This window comes from Sus scrofa, chromosome 2, assembly GCF_000003025.6.
Source record: "Sus scrofa isolate TJ Tabasco breed Duroc chromosome 2, Sscrofa11.1, whole genome shotgun sequence".
In the NCBI taxonomy this organism is placed as follows: Eukaryota; Metazoa; Chordata; class Mammalia; order Artiodactyla; family Suidae; genus Sus; species Sus scrofa.
In genome coordinates this window covers 14,323,108-14,339,028 of record NC_010444.4, presented here as the reverse complement: position 1 = coordinate 14,339,028, position 15,921 = coordinate 14,323,108, and the positions used below count along the sequence as shown (strand labels likewise).

Here is a 15,921-nt window from a genome sequence, read left to right as displayed (position 1 = left end):
GAGTTCTGATATAGGAACTCCAGGAGTCACGGAAGAAAGAATATTCCAATGAGATGTCAGCAAAGACAACTGGACACTCCCAGAGGTTATAGCACATCTGGTATAAGCTCACTCATCAGCCTTGAGGGAATCAGCTCAAAGCCACATTGAGGATGCCACTACCACCTCAGAACAGCTAACATAAAACAGCTCGCAATGCAGATGGCAGGGAACCTCGAGGATGTGACCTGGGACCCTCGCCCCTCCTGCCCGCCCCAGCAGCTTGTCCAGAAGGAAACAAGGAACCAGTGGCCCCTGCCTGGGTGTTCACCCCAGAATGAGACATGTTGCAGCAGCCTGTTCCAGTTAGCCCCTGAATGAAAATGTGTAGAATGTTGGTCAGCCCACCTGATGTGTCTAGCAGTTCAGGGGGAAGCCTAAAAGGGGTTAGATGACATTTTTGGGCCTAACATGCTTCTCTCATCTGCCAAATAGAAATGCAGAGACAGAATGGGCTAACGGAGAAAAATTAGCTTTTGTTGCTTTGCCAGGGAGAGGAGGCCACAGCAGGCTAATGCCTTAAAGACTGTGCTCCCTTTGGGAGAATTGTGGGGTGTTTGAGAAAAGTCAGGAAAAAAAAACAGGCTTTCAGATAGGAGTCAGGATTGGGGAAAACATGCCTTCTTCTCTCTTTAGGGAATCTTTGTCTCAACACTGGTGTCAAGAGATCTCGGCATGATCGTGATGGTTGTCTTCTGGGTTATTGCCTAGAACAACCAGCACTTGGGAAAGGGCACATTGATCAAGAGATTAGAACAAACAGGGAATTCCTGAAAAACCTCAGTGCAATCATCTTTACCCACAGGCCAGTTGTGCTCAGGGTGCCTCATCTTTACTTATCAGGGATTGTGTTTAGGGTGCATAAGCCGAGAGAAGGACAGGGAAGGACCAGGCTGTTCCATTTGAAACCTGCCAGTTGTCTGTGTCAGAAGGTGACCAGGGACCAAAGGGTCCCAGCTGCAGCCACTGGGTCTGGTCCACCAGCCAGTGAGCTGGTCCTCAAGTACCCCAAGTGGTGGGGATGTCAGTCATAGCAAAGAAGGGATATCCCAGGAATGTCACGGATTCAGAAAAACTTTTCCAAGCAAGCTTTCTCTAATAACTGCATATCAAATAAAAGAGCCCATTTTGACTATTTGTATGGCAAAAACATTCCCTTTAATACTCAGTTAGATACTTACAAGTATACGTTTGGTATGTATAGAAACCTGGCTGAGGCATTCGTTGGAGCCTGGCTTTCTGGTGCTCCTCATTTTTGTTTGAGACTCCATTTCCCATTTCAAAGTTGAATTTGTCAGAGATGAAGTTTACTAATGCCATTGTGTGGTGGGCCAGTGTGCTGCTTGAGAGCTGAATTCCTCTAGATTTTAGCCCAGACTTGCTTTAGCTCTCTCTTACATGTCTCGGCTCCCCCAGTGGCAGCTAGGACACCACCCATGCTCAGATCACTGAATAGCTAGTTCTCATTCTTGTCCCTGGTTAAGCAGGTTTTAATGAATGAGTGGGTTTCCCTATGGGACCACTGCATGGTGTGCGGACTCAGCCTCCACCCCCGTGCATTAAATTTCTCAGTCACCTGAGAAAACTGAACCCAGCCAGGAGGAATCTTGTCCCTTTTCATCAGAGCAAATGCTCTCAGGTAGTACTTTCATCTTTATCCCAACCAAATTATATTGAGGCAGCCAAACTGAGGAATGGCATCAGATCAGCATCCTACTTCACCACTCAGTCCAGACTGCAGTCTCTCTTCTAGGGTACCATCAGATGGAATTAAATACTTGAGCACAAAACTGAAAAAAAACCGAAATCCTAGCCAGCCAAAAGAGACTCACAGAATTACAAATGAGGTCTCCCTAAAGAAAAATTTCCAAATGGGAACCAGTTTCCCCAGATGGACAAGGTCGATGGGGCCCACCAAGCCCTGGATCTTGGTCCAAATTGACTTCCAAGTCCCACTAAGCCTGGGACCTTAGTCCAAGAGGTGCCTTACAGATGGGGTCTCACAAAAGGGAAAATTCCCAAACAGGAACTAAATGTTCCCAAGATGGACAAGGTCCAGGGGGCCTCAGAGTGCATGTGGCAGGACTTACCGAGATGCTGGCAGAGGGGTCACAACATCCCAGGTGATCCTATTCTCCTTCCCAAAAAGGTTTCTTGGGAAGTGATAGGTTCCCAGGAGGATGGAGACACAGACCCCTACCCCCACATGTGGCATTCATCCTGGAGACTTGCTGTGGACACCCTTTACTTGAATGTGGGTGCTCAAGGTGGGCAACGAGAAACAATGGCCTGTGGAAAACAAATGCTGCATAGATTAACCACCTATAATGACTAACTGACCTCTGTCATGGGACTTGACCCCCTACCCCTCCCTTGACCTTCCCCTCCTCCTTCTTCATTGTTTCTGCCACAAGTTCCCTCCATGAACTCCAACCACAGATCCTTTAGAAGACCAGCACCTCCTCACAGTCAGAGCTGGTGCCCTCTAGAGCTCAGGCTGTCCCTTTCTGAGGCCTTAATAAATCTCTCTTGCTTTACTGACTTGGTCTTGTGTTTTCTTCCCTCAGCAAACCTAGCAGGAATTTGGGGTCTTCAATTAATAGAAGGAACGAACTCATATAAAGATTACAGCAGAAATTAATAACTTAGAGACAAAGAAAACAATTGAGAAGGTCAATGAAACTATAAGTTGGTTCTTGGAAAGGATCAACAAAATTGATAAACCTTTAGCCAGACTCATCAGGAAAAAAAAAGCAAGAGTTTTTAAATCAATAAAATTAGAAATGAAAAAGAGGTTACAAGTGACACTGCCGAAATCCAAAGGATCATGAGAGACTAGTATGAGCAACTGTGTGCCAAAGACAGCCACAGTTTCATCAATGGGAAGAGTGGTCACTGGGCACAGATACACAAAGATCCAGGGGACATAAATAAGACAACTACTGTGATGTGAGAGACACAAGTGGAAAGGGCTTTGTGCTCTGCCCCCAAGCTATAGTTCTTTAGGGAAGGCAAGATGACCAAATAGGAGATCAACAGGAGGAAAAAAATAAGCAGACAGATGAACCCACTGTTGGCTTAAACAAAGAGACCAAGGGTATGAGTGTCCATGCAGACAAATTTCAGTAAAGCATACAAGTCACACATGAAGTGATCTAAGACATGGGACCACAGAAGAGCAGCCCAACAATAAGAAGAATCTGAATGGTTGCATGGAGAAATCCTCCAGTCCAGGCCCCTCCCAGCAGGATAATACACGGCCTTTGGCTCATGATGGTTGTGTAGAGCAGAGGTCTACAGATGGCCACGTAGTGGTCACCATCCTTAAGATAATCTCAGTAGCACAAAAATGTGTTCAGCATGGATTTGAGCCATGCACCCTATAAAGGAGATACTTTTCTTCTTGTTAAGGGCGTCCACAATCAGCTTAGGAGCTGAGGAAGAAGAATAAATTGTGTCTATCAAGGAAAGGTGGGTCAGGAAGAAGTACATGGGGGAGTTCAGAGCCTGGCTGGTGGTACGAGTAACCACAATGAGCAGGTTGCCTGAAAGAGTTATCATGTATACAACCAAAACCACCACAAACACTACATTTTGCATTTGAGGATTCTGGGTACAACCGATTAAAATGAATTCAGTCACATTCCTTTTTTTCTCCATTTTTGTGGTATGGTTGAAAGAATGCTTTACCTAAAAAAAATAAAAGAAAGGAAAAATGAACCACAAAAGGATGAAATACTTCAAAACTCTGCCTTTTAACAGTACTCTTATAATTTCTCAGATGATTCCTTCTCTTGTCAAAACTGTCTAGGAAGTGCTACCTCAAAATTTCTCTGAGTTAACTCTCTTAGGTTATTTTTTTAATTCTGGACTCAAAATTATTTTTATAAGACATATGAAAACCAGAAGAAAGAAACTACGTCTCCTTCTGTCTTTGTAATCACCAAAACTCCCTTGACTATCAATGTAATGGAATAACGTAGTGATTAGAAGTTATAATTTTGGAGACGAACAAGACTTTAAAATGCATTTGTGAAGTAACCCGAAAAAAAAAAGATAAAATGGTTTGCATTTTATAAGCATATAAAAATAAAGTAGGTAAAAATTAGTGAATGTTACTCAATTCGTATTTAAAGATGCTAGGTTTTATACGTGCCATTTAAGAATAAAATTCAAATTTTAAAAATTTCTTATAAAATTTAATATAGGTTTTGTCTATTGACAAAGAGGTGATGCAGAAATAAATTATTATACTTAGACTTTTACTCCCAAATGAGAGATTATGTGTAAACTTTATTTTTTTAATATTTTCAAAATCTATAGTTTTTATTATTAATTTTATGGTCAGAAAATATAATTTCCATGTTTTGTCTGAGACTCCTCAAGTTGAAATAATGAATTTTTAAAGTGATTGGGATAGGTATGGGAAAACAAACATAGGGAAGTGGACATTAGCACATTGTGAGATCCAAAACATATTGTCTGGATATAATTCAGTTAGTTGCACTAATGTACTGAGGAACTTGTATCAGGTCACCTAATGGACATAGAGTAAGGGCTTGACTGGGTAACAAGGGCTTGAGAAGATCAGGGCAGAGGGTGAGGCTGCCCTGATTGCCCCATGGATCCCTTATAATCATCCTAAATTCCATCTTTAGTCTACCAAAGATTATTGATGTCTGATTTTAATTTGTACAATTTATACTGACAGCCAATAAGTCAAGCCTGGATAATCAAGTAGGTCAGTGGAATGCAAAGTCTATTTCCATTTACCTGATGAGGAGATACACATAGTATTCAAACTTTAAGGTAGAATATTAAACTAAATATTGTCATTATTAATTTTCACTTTTCCTAAACCTAAGATTCCATTACTCTCTTTCTGCTTATGCATTCTGAAAACACAAGGCAGTGAAGTGTAAAATGAATTCTCTTGTTACATGTAGTCAATAATAAGGCACATGGAAAGGAAACCTCTTCTGGGTGATCCCACAAGGGCTTCATTGAGATGCTAGCATTAGGGTTCCAAGCCCCAGGAGAGGGGTCCCCTTTCTGGACAGTCCATTGCATCAAAGAATCCTTCCAGGAACAATAACACTGAAGAAGAAAGTTGAGTGCACTTCTAAGTGCCAGTCCTCCTCTAGAGAAGATGACCCCTGGGAGAATCAACAACCGAAAATCAGACAAAATCCCAAACTTGATTTATTCATCCTCATGATTTCACTTATTATTTCAGATTCTTGCAAACCTTGAAGCGGTTAGAATATGTTTTTAAAACAGTTCTCTTGCACAGCTTTCAATGGCTCCTTTCGTCCCACACAACACAAAAATGAACCAAACAAAACAACTTGGTCTATGTCAGAATCAATGACTTTGATGGCCTTTGTTAATTGAGAGACCCAAGCACAGGATTATTTTCTTTTTCATTTAGTCCAAAGACCAGTAGAGTTCCTGTTACCATTTAAATCCTCTAATATCCATACTTCTCCAAAAAAAAGGACAAATGGACAAAAGATATGATATAACAAAATAATCTTTATTTTTTTTTTTGGCCATGGCTGCAGCCTCAATCCCATGCTCCAGCAGTGATACAAGCCACTGCAGTGACAATGCTACATCCTTAACCAACAGCACCCCAAGAGAACAGCAGCAAGATAATCTTGATATTCCACAAAAAGGCATTCAGACTGCAATTGAGAGGCAAGAACCTCAGCAGACAAACTTCTCCCTAAGCAAAGAAACCTTTGTTGCTGTCCATATTCCATATACTCAAACACTGTGAAATGCAAACTTTAAGTATAAATCTGCTTTTTCTCATTTCTGTGGAGTGCAGAGATGAATTTTTTTACACCATGTAGTTGCTATGATACATGTTCATTGTGGTTGAATTTTGCACTGTACTAGGCATGTACCAAGTACTTTACATGCATTACTTCATGTAGTCTTCAAAACAATCCTATGAGGTTGTACACTCTTGCCTGTACTTTAAAGGAAAGGAAATTGTGGTCACAAGAAGATAAATGTCTTGCCCAAAGTCATAATGATAAACTAATAGAGAAGACTACATTCAAATTCAGGATGCCTGTCTCTAGTTCTTTGGTGCTCAGTGCCTTGCCAGTAGAAACACAGTTTCCTTCTGGGAATCAACAATGCCAGAATTTGAAGAACAATCCTATGAGGTTGTCACAATATTATCTTTATTTTAAAGGAAAGGGCATCAGTGACTAGAAGTTAAATGACTTGCCCTAGACATGACAATAAAAAAGACAAGATAAATAGAGGAGACTGTATTCAAAATCATTGTCTGTTTCTAGCTCTTTGAACTTATTGTCTCTCCAGTGTACATCCAGTTTACTTCTAGAAATCAGCAATGCCAGAGTTTGGAAAAACCACCACAAATGACCATGCATGATCCATGGCAGTTCTTTTGCTAACCTATGAAATGGAATGTAAATTTGTTGTAACCAATGAACTGGAATGAAATGGAATGTAACATCTGTAACTTATCAAATGTTGATGAGTTCAAGGGTCTATTGGACAAGACCTAGAATTTTGTACACAAAAAACCTAGCACTTTGTATTTGATCATCTCAAATGCTCTTTAAAGATAGGGGAACTGGGGTCCAAGGAGGAAATTGATCAGTAGTAGAAACTGGTCAGTAGTACACAAGAATCCAAGTCTTCTGCTGGCCAAAACTGATTTTATTTTCCCACTATCACATCTTATCTCCCTTCAGATGCCTTAAGACCAGTGTATATAAGGGGAAAAAGAGAATTAACTTTTATGTCCTACATTCAGAAATATCTATCTGAACTCTCAGGAAAAGGACTGTCTGAGGTCAGGGATGCAGAAATGCAGCCATATTGCTGAGACCCCACTGACTGCAGCAGAAATAAGATCTTGTCTTGTTAGACCAACATCCACGAAGGTCTGAATAGAATCAGAATAAAATAGTCCTTGAGCCTGGAGTATAGTAAAGATACCAAACCACAGCAGAAGGTTTTTTTTTTTTTTCTTTCTTTTATTTTATTTTATTTTATTTTTTGCTTTGTTAGGGCCACAAACATGGCATATGGAAGTGTCCAGGCTGGGGTCAACTCAGAACTGGGCCTACACCACAGCCCCAGCAACCCCAAATTGGAGCCATGTCTGTGACCTACACTATAGCTTACAGGAATGCGTGATCCTTAACCCTCTGAGTGTGGCCAGGGATCAAACATGCATCTTCATGGATATTAGTCAGGTTCATTACTGATGAACCACAACAGAAAATCCTGCCCCCCCTTTTTTAATGCTATATTTTAATCCATTTCCTTTTTGGGATCTCAGTTTTTGAGCTGAATTCTTCCTTTGAAAAATAGAATCCAAATGCTCTCCTTCTCTCTCCCATGTTGACCTGGAAATTGACTGAGGAATCTGTAAAGCCTAAACCAATTCCTGATTAGCCATAGATAAATCCATATAGAGTAAGGAGAACAAATATTTCTGCAAAATATCCTAAAACATCTCAAAGTATCTCCCATCAAATACCAGAAAGTTATGCTTTAATGATTTTAACTACAAAACCCTGGAAGAAAATGAAAAGGTGAAAACTGGGTCAAAAATCAGCAATTCTAGGTAACTCACCATGGTGACATCTGTAGCTAAGGAGAATTTCTAATGTATCCAGGAATAAGAAATAACCATTACATTTAAAATCTTATCAAGTGTATTCCTCAAGTCTCCACTGACTGGATAGAGCTACAGGAAGCAGAGAGTATTAAGGTGGCACAAGATTATTTAAATGGACTCAGCAAGTATTTTCAAAGTTCCAATGCTTTGGAAATTCAAGTCAAAGGAAAAGAAACGTCCATGTTGAATTTGAAATCCAAAGTCCCTATGTGCTAATGGAATTTTTCTGATATTTAGCACCTAGGCTGTGGTCATAGAAAAAGGGACACAACTATTTCTATTATTTAATAAGCCCTTCTTACTCAGCTCTCAAAATAAGAAAACAGCTTTTTTAGAAATCTTAGTGGTTAGGGAGACTACCGACAATGTCAAAGGACCCATTTGTCTATCTAAGGTGTTACCCTCTCAGGAATTAATTGTCTTTGGGTTTTTTTTTTAAGATTTTGCCTTAGAAGAAGGTATTCAGGAGACTCTATCCATGAACAACACATCTTCACCTGATTTGTTTATTTCCCTGCACTTTAATGTCCTAACAGCCCGCATTCCTGGTTTGGAAAATGATGTGAAAAAGCACTCCTTACATAAGCCCTTGGGTATCATGAACTGAGACATCAAGGATTGCAAAAGCTGTGTGAACAACCCCATGGGGTTTCATCCAGGGGGCATACCCCTGAGAGTTGTTCCTCACTGATTGATGCCACCAAAAGAGGGTGAGGTCCTGAGTCAGTCTCTCAACTCTACTCTAAACACATCAGGGTAAACTCTATTCTTAGGACAGAACCACATGACTTGTCATATTTTCAGGAAGTGTGCTATCTAGAATTGGAGACCAAATTCTAGTGCCAACATTTCTGGTGTAGAAATAGAGAAGATAGATTTTATGCCTTCCCATGGACTTTTTTAGACTTTTAGGGATTCTACTGGCCATTCAATGAAATCTACCTGGGGAAACAGAGTTCTTCAAATTTCTTCACACATCAATAATATCCTCAGGACAGTGGAACACATATTGTAGCGAGTATTCTACAGCCTAGAGGAGAGGGTATAAGGCACATGTTATATGAATTGATGAAGCTATTCTGTTTAAATATGGGGTTAAGTGGTGAATAAAGAACTGGAAAAAAATAGAAATAATAACACCCGTCATTACTGTGTACTAGGTCCTTTATTCAATCAACAGAGTATATCATTATAATTGATTTTCACATATTGAACCAACTTTGCATTATTGGGATAAATCTCATGCATTCTTGGTCTATAATCTTTCTCAGCATTTGCTCTATTCCCTTTATTATATTTTGTTGAGAATTTTGTGTCTATAAGAGTCATTGGCTATGCATTTCTTGTCTTATATCTTTGTCTAGTTTTGAAATCACGGTTATATTGTTCTTATAGAATGAATGTGGAAGTATTCCCTAGAGTTCTTTTTTTGGAATAGTTTGGATAGGATTGGTGTTAATTCTTCCTTAAATGTTTGATGAATTTTACCAGTGAGTCCTTTTTGGCCTGGGTTTTCCTTTGTAGAAAGTTTTTTTTATTAATAATTCAATCTCTATTTGTTGGAATTATATTCATATAGAATAAAATAAATCTCCCCATTACTTCACACCATACACAGAAAGTAACAAGAAAAATTTTTGAATGAGAAATAAATGTGTTAATGGTAACTAAATTAATAGAAATTTTATTTTGAGGAGTTCCCATTGTGGTGGAGTGGTTAACGAATCTGACTAGGAACCATGAGGTTGCAGGTTCAGTCCCTGGTCTTGCTCAGTGGGTTAAGGATGTGGCTTGGATCCTGCATTACTGTGGCTCTGGCGTAGGCCAGTGGCTACAGCTCTGATTAGACCCCTAGCCTGGGAACCTCCATATGCCACAGGAGCAGCCCTAGAAAAGGCAAAAAGACAAAAAAAATTCTTTTTCGACCTTGAGGCAGACCAGTGTTTTTCAGATATGACACAATAAGCATGAACCCTGAGAAAAATGAAAAGTTAAAATTGGTCAAACCTTGGCTCATCAGGTGAAACTATGTTTAAAAATGAAAATGCCAATAGCAGATATTGACAGAACAGTGTAAATAAACTATGATAGAAAAAAATAAAAATCTTTTAAAAAAATGAAAATGCAAGCCATAGACACAGACTTGGAGAACATTTTACACATGTGCCATTTAACTATATGGCTAAGAACCTGTGTCTAGAATATATAGAATACTTACAACTCAGGAATTAAAAAAATAACAGCCCATATTTTTAAACTGTGCAAAGAACTTAAACAGTAACATCACAAAAGAAGATACACAAAAGGCCAATAAGAAGATGAAAACTATGTTCAACATCATTAGTGATCACAGAGATACAAATTGAAACTGCATACTACATACCCTCATGCAGAGCTACAATGAAAATAATTAACACTACCAGGTCACAGGGATATGGAATGTCTGATTTCCATTTCTTCATATGGCTTCAGATATCTCTCCACATGTTTTTAATGCTGCCCAGAATTCCACAATGATCAGTTCATGAATCCCAGAAGTAACTGTAATCTGGGTTCCTGAACATTTGCATTCCCTTCTAAGAAATATGAAAAACAACTTTTCAATTTTTTTAGATTTTATTGACTTTTTAAATCATTTATTTTTATATATGTATTCTACTGTAGAGCATGGAAACACAGTTACATATACTTGTATACATATTGTTGGTTTACAATGTGGTATTAACTTCTGCTACACAGCAAAGTGATTCAGTTATACATATACACATATCCATTCTCATATAAACTATCACAGAATATTGAGTAGATTTCCCTGTGCTATAGAGCAGGTCCCCATTGACCACCCATTCCATAAGCAATAGATGGATTGGCAGCTTGGGCAAAACAGCTTTTGAGTCAAGAACTTCAAAATGGCTGCCATTAATTTTATGCCATTGCTGATCGAGCTTTCGAGCAGTCATTAGTGGGCATCCAGAAAAAGTTTAATATTCAAGGTAAAATAGAAGCTCTTTCTGTGATACAATTCAATCAGGAAACTACATCACCATTTGAAACTGACAGTGCTACTGCCCTGAACTTAGCCAGAACCCAGGTTGGGACTTGAACCCATGTTCCAGGACTAAAATCCAGCCTAAACACAGATTGGAATTATCCCCACACCTTTAAAGTAGAATCACTCACCCTGCATCTGGACCACTGAGGTTCAGGTTCTTCATGCCTCTGCACAGAAGGAATTCAGCAAGAGACAAAGTAATAGGCAAGAAATAGATTTATTAAGATAGGATGATCATGAGAGATTCAAGCAGGCAGGCAAGGAGTCTCTGCCCCAAGGATTTGGTGGGCTACAGTGTTTTTCACCCAAAGGAGGTGGGGGTTGGAAAAATGCTGCCTCTTTCTCTTTCTTCGAGTAGTAGCTCCTCCTTGGTGTCTGGTCATGGTGCTCATGTAACTAAGCAGATAGGCAGTCCTCAAACTCCTGCCCTTGGTCTGAATCTGAATGCAGACCTCACCCAATGACCTGAGGTTTATCTCATGCCTCCACAAGTCAAGCAAGCCTGCCTTGTTCTGATGGCCTTCTTGAGCAGTTAGTAACTTACAGTGATCTCCCAAAGTCCTCTAGGCACTCCTCTATATCTACAGTCCTTTTTGGGGGATTTCTATAATCACCTCCATCCCTATCATTTCCATACACTGCAGTTTTGCCACCTTGCTGTGCACATGACATTCAGTTTTCTTTTTTTTTTTTTTAAAGTTATAGCAGTTGTTGAAATAGTTTTTTTTTTTTTATTATTATTTTCCCACTGTACAGCAAGGGGGTCAGGTCATCCTTAGATGTATACATTGCAGTTACAGTTTTTCCCCCACCCTTTCTTCTGTTGCAACATGAGTATCTAGACATAGTTCTCAATGCTATTCAGCAGGATCTCCTTATAAATCTATTCTAGGTTGTGTCTGATAAGCCCAAGCTCCCGATCCCTCCCACTCCCTCCCCCTCCCATCAGGCAGCCACAAGTCTCTTCTCCAAGTCCATGATTTTCTTTTCTGAGGAGATGTTCATTTGTGCTGGATATTAGATTCCAGTTATAAGTGATATCTTAAGGTATTTGTCTTTGTCTTTCTGGCTCATTTCACTCAGTATGAGATTCTCTAGTTCCATCCATGTTGCTGCAAATGGCATTATGTCATCCTTTTTTATGGCTGAGTAGTATTCCATTGTGTATATATACCACCTCTTCCGAATCCAATCATCTGTCGATGGACATTTGGGTTGTTTCCATGTCCTGGCTATTGTGAATAGGGCTGCAATGAACATGCGGGTGCATGTGTCTCTTTTAAGTAGAGCTTTGTCCGGATAGATGCCCAAGAATGGGATTGCAGGGTCATATGGAAGTTCTATGTATAGATTTCTAAGGTATCTCCAAACTGTTCTCCATAGTGGCTGTACCAGTTTACATTCCCACCAGCAGTGCAGGAGGGTTCCCTTTTCTCCACAGCCCCTCCAGCACTTGTTATTTGTGGATTTATGAATGATGGCCATTCTGACTGGTGTGAGGTGGTATCTCATGGTAGTTTTGATTTGCATTTCTCTTCTAATCAGCGATGTTGAGCATTTTTTCATGTGTTTGTTGGCCATCTGTATATCTTCCTTGGAGAAATGTCTGTTCAGGTCTTTTGCCCATTTTTCCATTGATTGATTGGCTTTTTTGCTGTTGGGTTGTATAAGTTGCTTGTGTATTCTAGAGATTAAGCCCTTGTCAGTTGCATCATTTGAAACTATTTTCTCCCATTCTGTAAGTTGTCTTTTTGTTTTCTTTTGGGTTTCCTTTGCTGTGCAAAAGCTTTTCAGTTTGATGAGGTCCCATGGGTTTATTTTTGCTCTAATTTCTATTGCTTTGGGAAACTGACCTGAGAAAATATTCATGATGTTGATGTCAGAGAGTGTTTTGCCTATGTTTTCTTCTAGGAGTTTGATGGTGTCCTGTCGTATATTGAAGTCTTTCAGCCATTTGGAGTTTATTTTTGTGCATGGTGTGAGGGTGTGTTCTAGTTTCATTGCTTTGCATACAGCTGCCCAGGTTTCCCAGCAATGCTTGCTGAATAGACTTTCTTTTTCCCATTTGATGTTCCTGCCTCCCTTGTCAAAGATTAATTGACCATAGGTGTCAGGGTTTATTTCCGGATTCTCTATTCTGTTCCATTGGTCTGTCTGTCTGTTTTGATACCAGTACCACACTGTTTTGATGACTGTGGCTTTGTAGTATTTCTTGAAGTCTGGGAGAGTTATGCCTCCTGCTTGGTTTTTGTTTCTCAGGATTGCTTTGGCGATTCTGGGTCTTTTGTGGTTCCATATAAATGTTTGGATTGTTTGTTCTAGTTCTGTGAACAATGTCCTGGGTAATTTGATAGGGATTGCATGGAATCTGTAGATTGCTTTGGGTAGGATGGCCATTTTCACAATATTGATTTTTCCAATCCAGGAACATGGAATATCTTTCCATTTCTTTACATCTTCTTTGATTTCTTTGATTAAAGTTTTATAGTTCTCGGCATATAGGTCCTTTACCTCTTTGGTCAGATGTATTCCGAGGTATTTGATTTTGTGAGGTACAATTTTAAAAGGTATCATTTTTTTGTATTCCTTTTCTAATGTTTCATTGCTGGTATACAGAAATGCAACTGACTTCTGAATGTTAATCTTATATCCTGCCACTTTGCTGAATTTATTAATCAGTTCAAGGAGTTTTGGGGTTGAGTCCTTAGGGTTTTCTAGGTATAGTATCATATCATCTGCATACAGTGACAGTTTGATCTCTTCTCTTCCTATATGGATGCCTTTTATTTCTTTTGTTTGTCTAATTGCTGTGGCTAAGACTTCCAAAATGATGTTGAAGAGCAGTGGTGAGAGTGGGCATCCCTGTCTTGTTCCAGATTTGAGTGAGAAGGCTTTCAGTTTTTCCCCATTGAGGATTATATTTGCTGTGGGTTTATCATAAATGGCTTTGATTATATTCAGGAATGTTCCCTCTATACCCACTTTGGCGAGGGTCTTGATCATGAATGGATGTTGAACTTTGTCAAATGCTTTTTCTGCGTCTATTGAGATGATCATATGATTTTTGACCTTTTTTTTGTTAATGTGGTGTATGATGCTGATTGATTTGCGTATGTTGAACCATCCTTGTGAACCTGGGATGAACCCAACCTGGTCATGGTGTATAATTTTTTTGATATGTTGTTGGATTCGGTTGGCTAAGATTTTGTTGAGAATTTTTGCATCTATATTCATCAATGATATTGGGCGATAGTTTTCTTTTTTGGTGGTATCTCTGGTTTTGGAATGAGGGTGATGGTGGCCTCATAGAATGTCTTTGGGAGTATTCCTTCTTCTTCAACCTTTTGAAAGAGTTTAAGGAGGATGGGCACCAATTGCTCTTTATATGTTTGAAAGAATTCACCTGTGAAGCCATCTGGTCCTGGACTTTTATTTGTAGGGAGTGATTTTATGACCTCTTCAATTTCATTTCTAGTGATCGGTCTGTTCAGTTGGTCTGTTTCTGCTTGATTCAGTTTTGGCAAGCTGTAAGATTCTAGAAAATTGTCCATTTCTTCCAGATTGTCAAACTTGTTGCCATACAGTTGTTCATAGTATTCTCTTATGTTTTTTTGTATTTCTGCTGTATCCGTTGTGATTTCTCCTTTTTCATTTATAATTTTGGTGATTTGGGTTCTTTCTCTCCTCTTTTTAGTGAGTCTGGCCAGGGGTTTGTCAATTTTGTTGACCTTTTCAAAGAACCAGCTCTTGGTTTTATTAATTTTCTCTATTGTTTTTTGAGTCTCTATTTTATTGATTTCTTCTTTGATCTTTATAATTTCCTTCCTTCTGCTGACTTTAGGTCTTTTTTGTTCTTCTTTTTCTAATTCGTTTAGGTGGAGGGTTAAGTTGTCAATTTGGGATCTTTCTTCTTTTTTGAGAAAGGCCTGGATTGCTATAAATTTCCCTCTGAGCACTGCTTTCGCAGCATCCCATAGATTTTGAGAGGTTGTGTCTTCATTATCATTTGTTTCAAGGTAGTTTTTAATTTCCTTCTTGATTTCCTCATTGACCCATTGGTTTTTTAGTAGCATGTTGTTTAGTCTCCATGGAGTAGGTTTTTTCTCTTTCCTTTTCCCATGGTTGGTTTCTAATTTCATGGCATTGTGGTCAGAGAAGATACTTGAGATAATTTCTACGCTCCTAAATTTATTGAGATTTGCTTTGTGTCCCAATATGTGGTCGATTCTTGAGAATGTTCCATGAGCATTTGAGAAGAATGTGTATTCTGCTTTTTTTGGATGTAGTGTCCTGAAGATATCAATGAAGTCTAACTTTTCTATGGTTTCCTTTAGGATCTCTGTTGCTTTATTGGTTTTCTGTCTAGAGGATCTGTCCATTGATGTGAGGGGGGTATTTAGGTCTCCTGCTATGATTGTATTCTCATCAATATCTCCCTTTATGTCTGTTAATATTTGTTGTATGTATCTGGGTGCTCCTGTATTTGGGGCATATATGTTGATGATAGTAACATCCTCTCCTTGGATGGATCCCTTAATCATTAAATAGTGTCCTTCTTTGTCTTTCTTTATGTCTTTTGTTTTAAAGTCTATTTTGTCTGATATGAGCGTTGCGACTCCTGCTTTTCTGTCATGTCTATTGGCGTGAAATATTTTTCCCCACCCTTTCACTTTCAATCTATATGTATCTTTTGTCCTAAGGTGAGTTTCTTGTAGGCAGCATATTGAAGGTTTTTGCCTTTTTATCCACTCAGCCACTCTGTGTCTTTTGATTGGGGCATTCAGCCATTGACATTTAAGGTGATAATTGATAGATGATTATTTATTGCCATTTGAACCTCGTGTTCCAGTTGATTCTATGGTTCTACATTCTTCCTTTTTTTTTTTTTTTTTTTTTTGGTTGGATGGTCTCCTGTTATTATCTGCTTGAGTGTTTTTTTTTTCATTTTTTGCAAATGCAATATTTGGTTTTGGCTTGTGGTTGCCCTGTTTTTTAAGTCTGCTAACCCCTTCCCATAAATGTGTGTTTTAGCCTGATGGTCCTGTAAGTTCAAACACTTCATTAGTATATTAAAATTAAGAAGAGAAACATACATATAAACAAAAAGGGTTATTTACCTCCTGACATCCCTTGCCCACATTTTATGGTTTTGATGACT

At 39.0% G+C, this 15,921-nt stretch overlaps 1 pseudogene; it reads right to left on the bottom strand.

The window, feature by feature from the left end:
- On the bottom strand, positions 2,932-3,900 carry LOC110259559 (annotated as a pseudogene).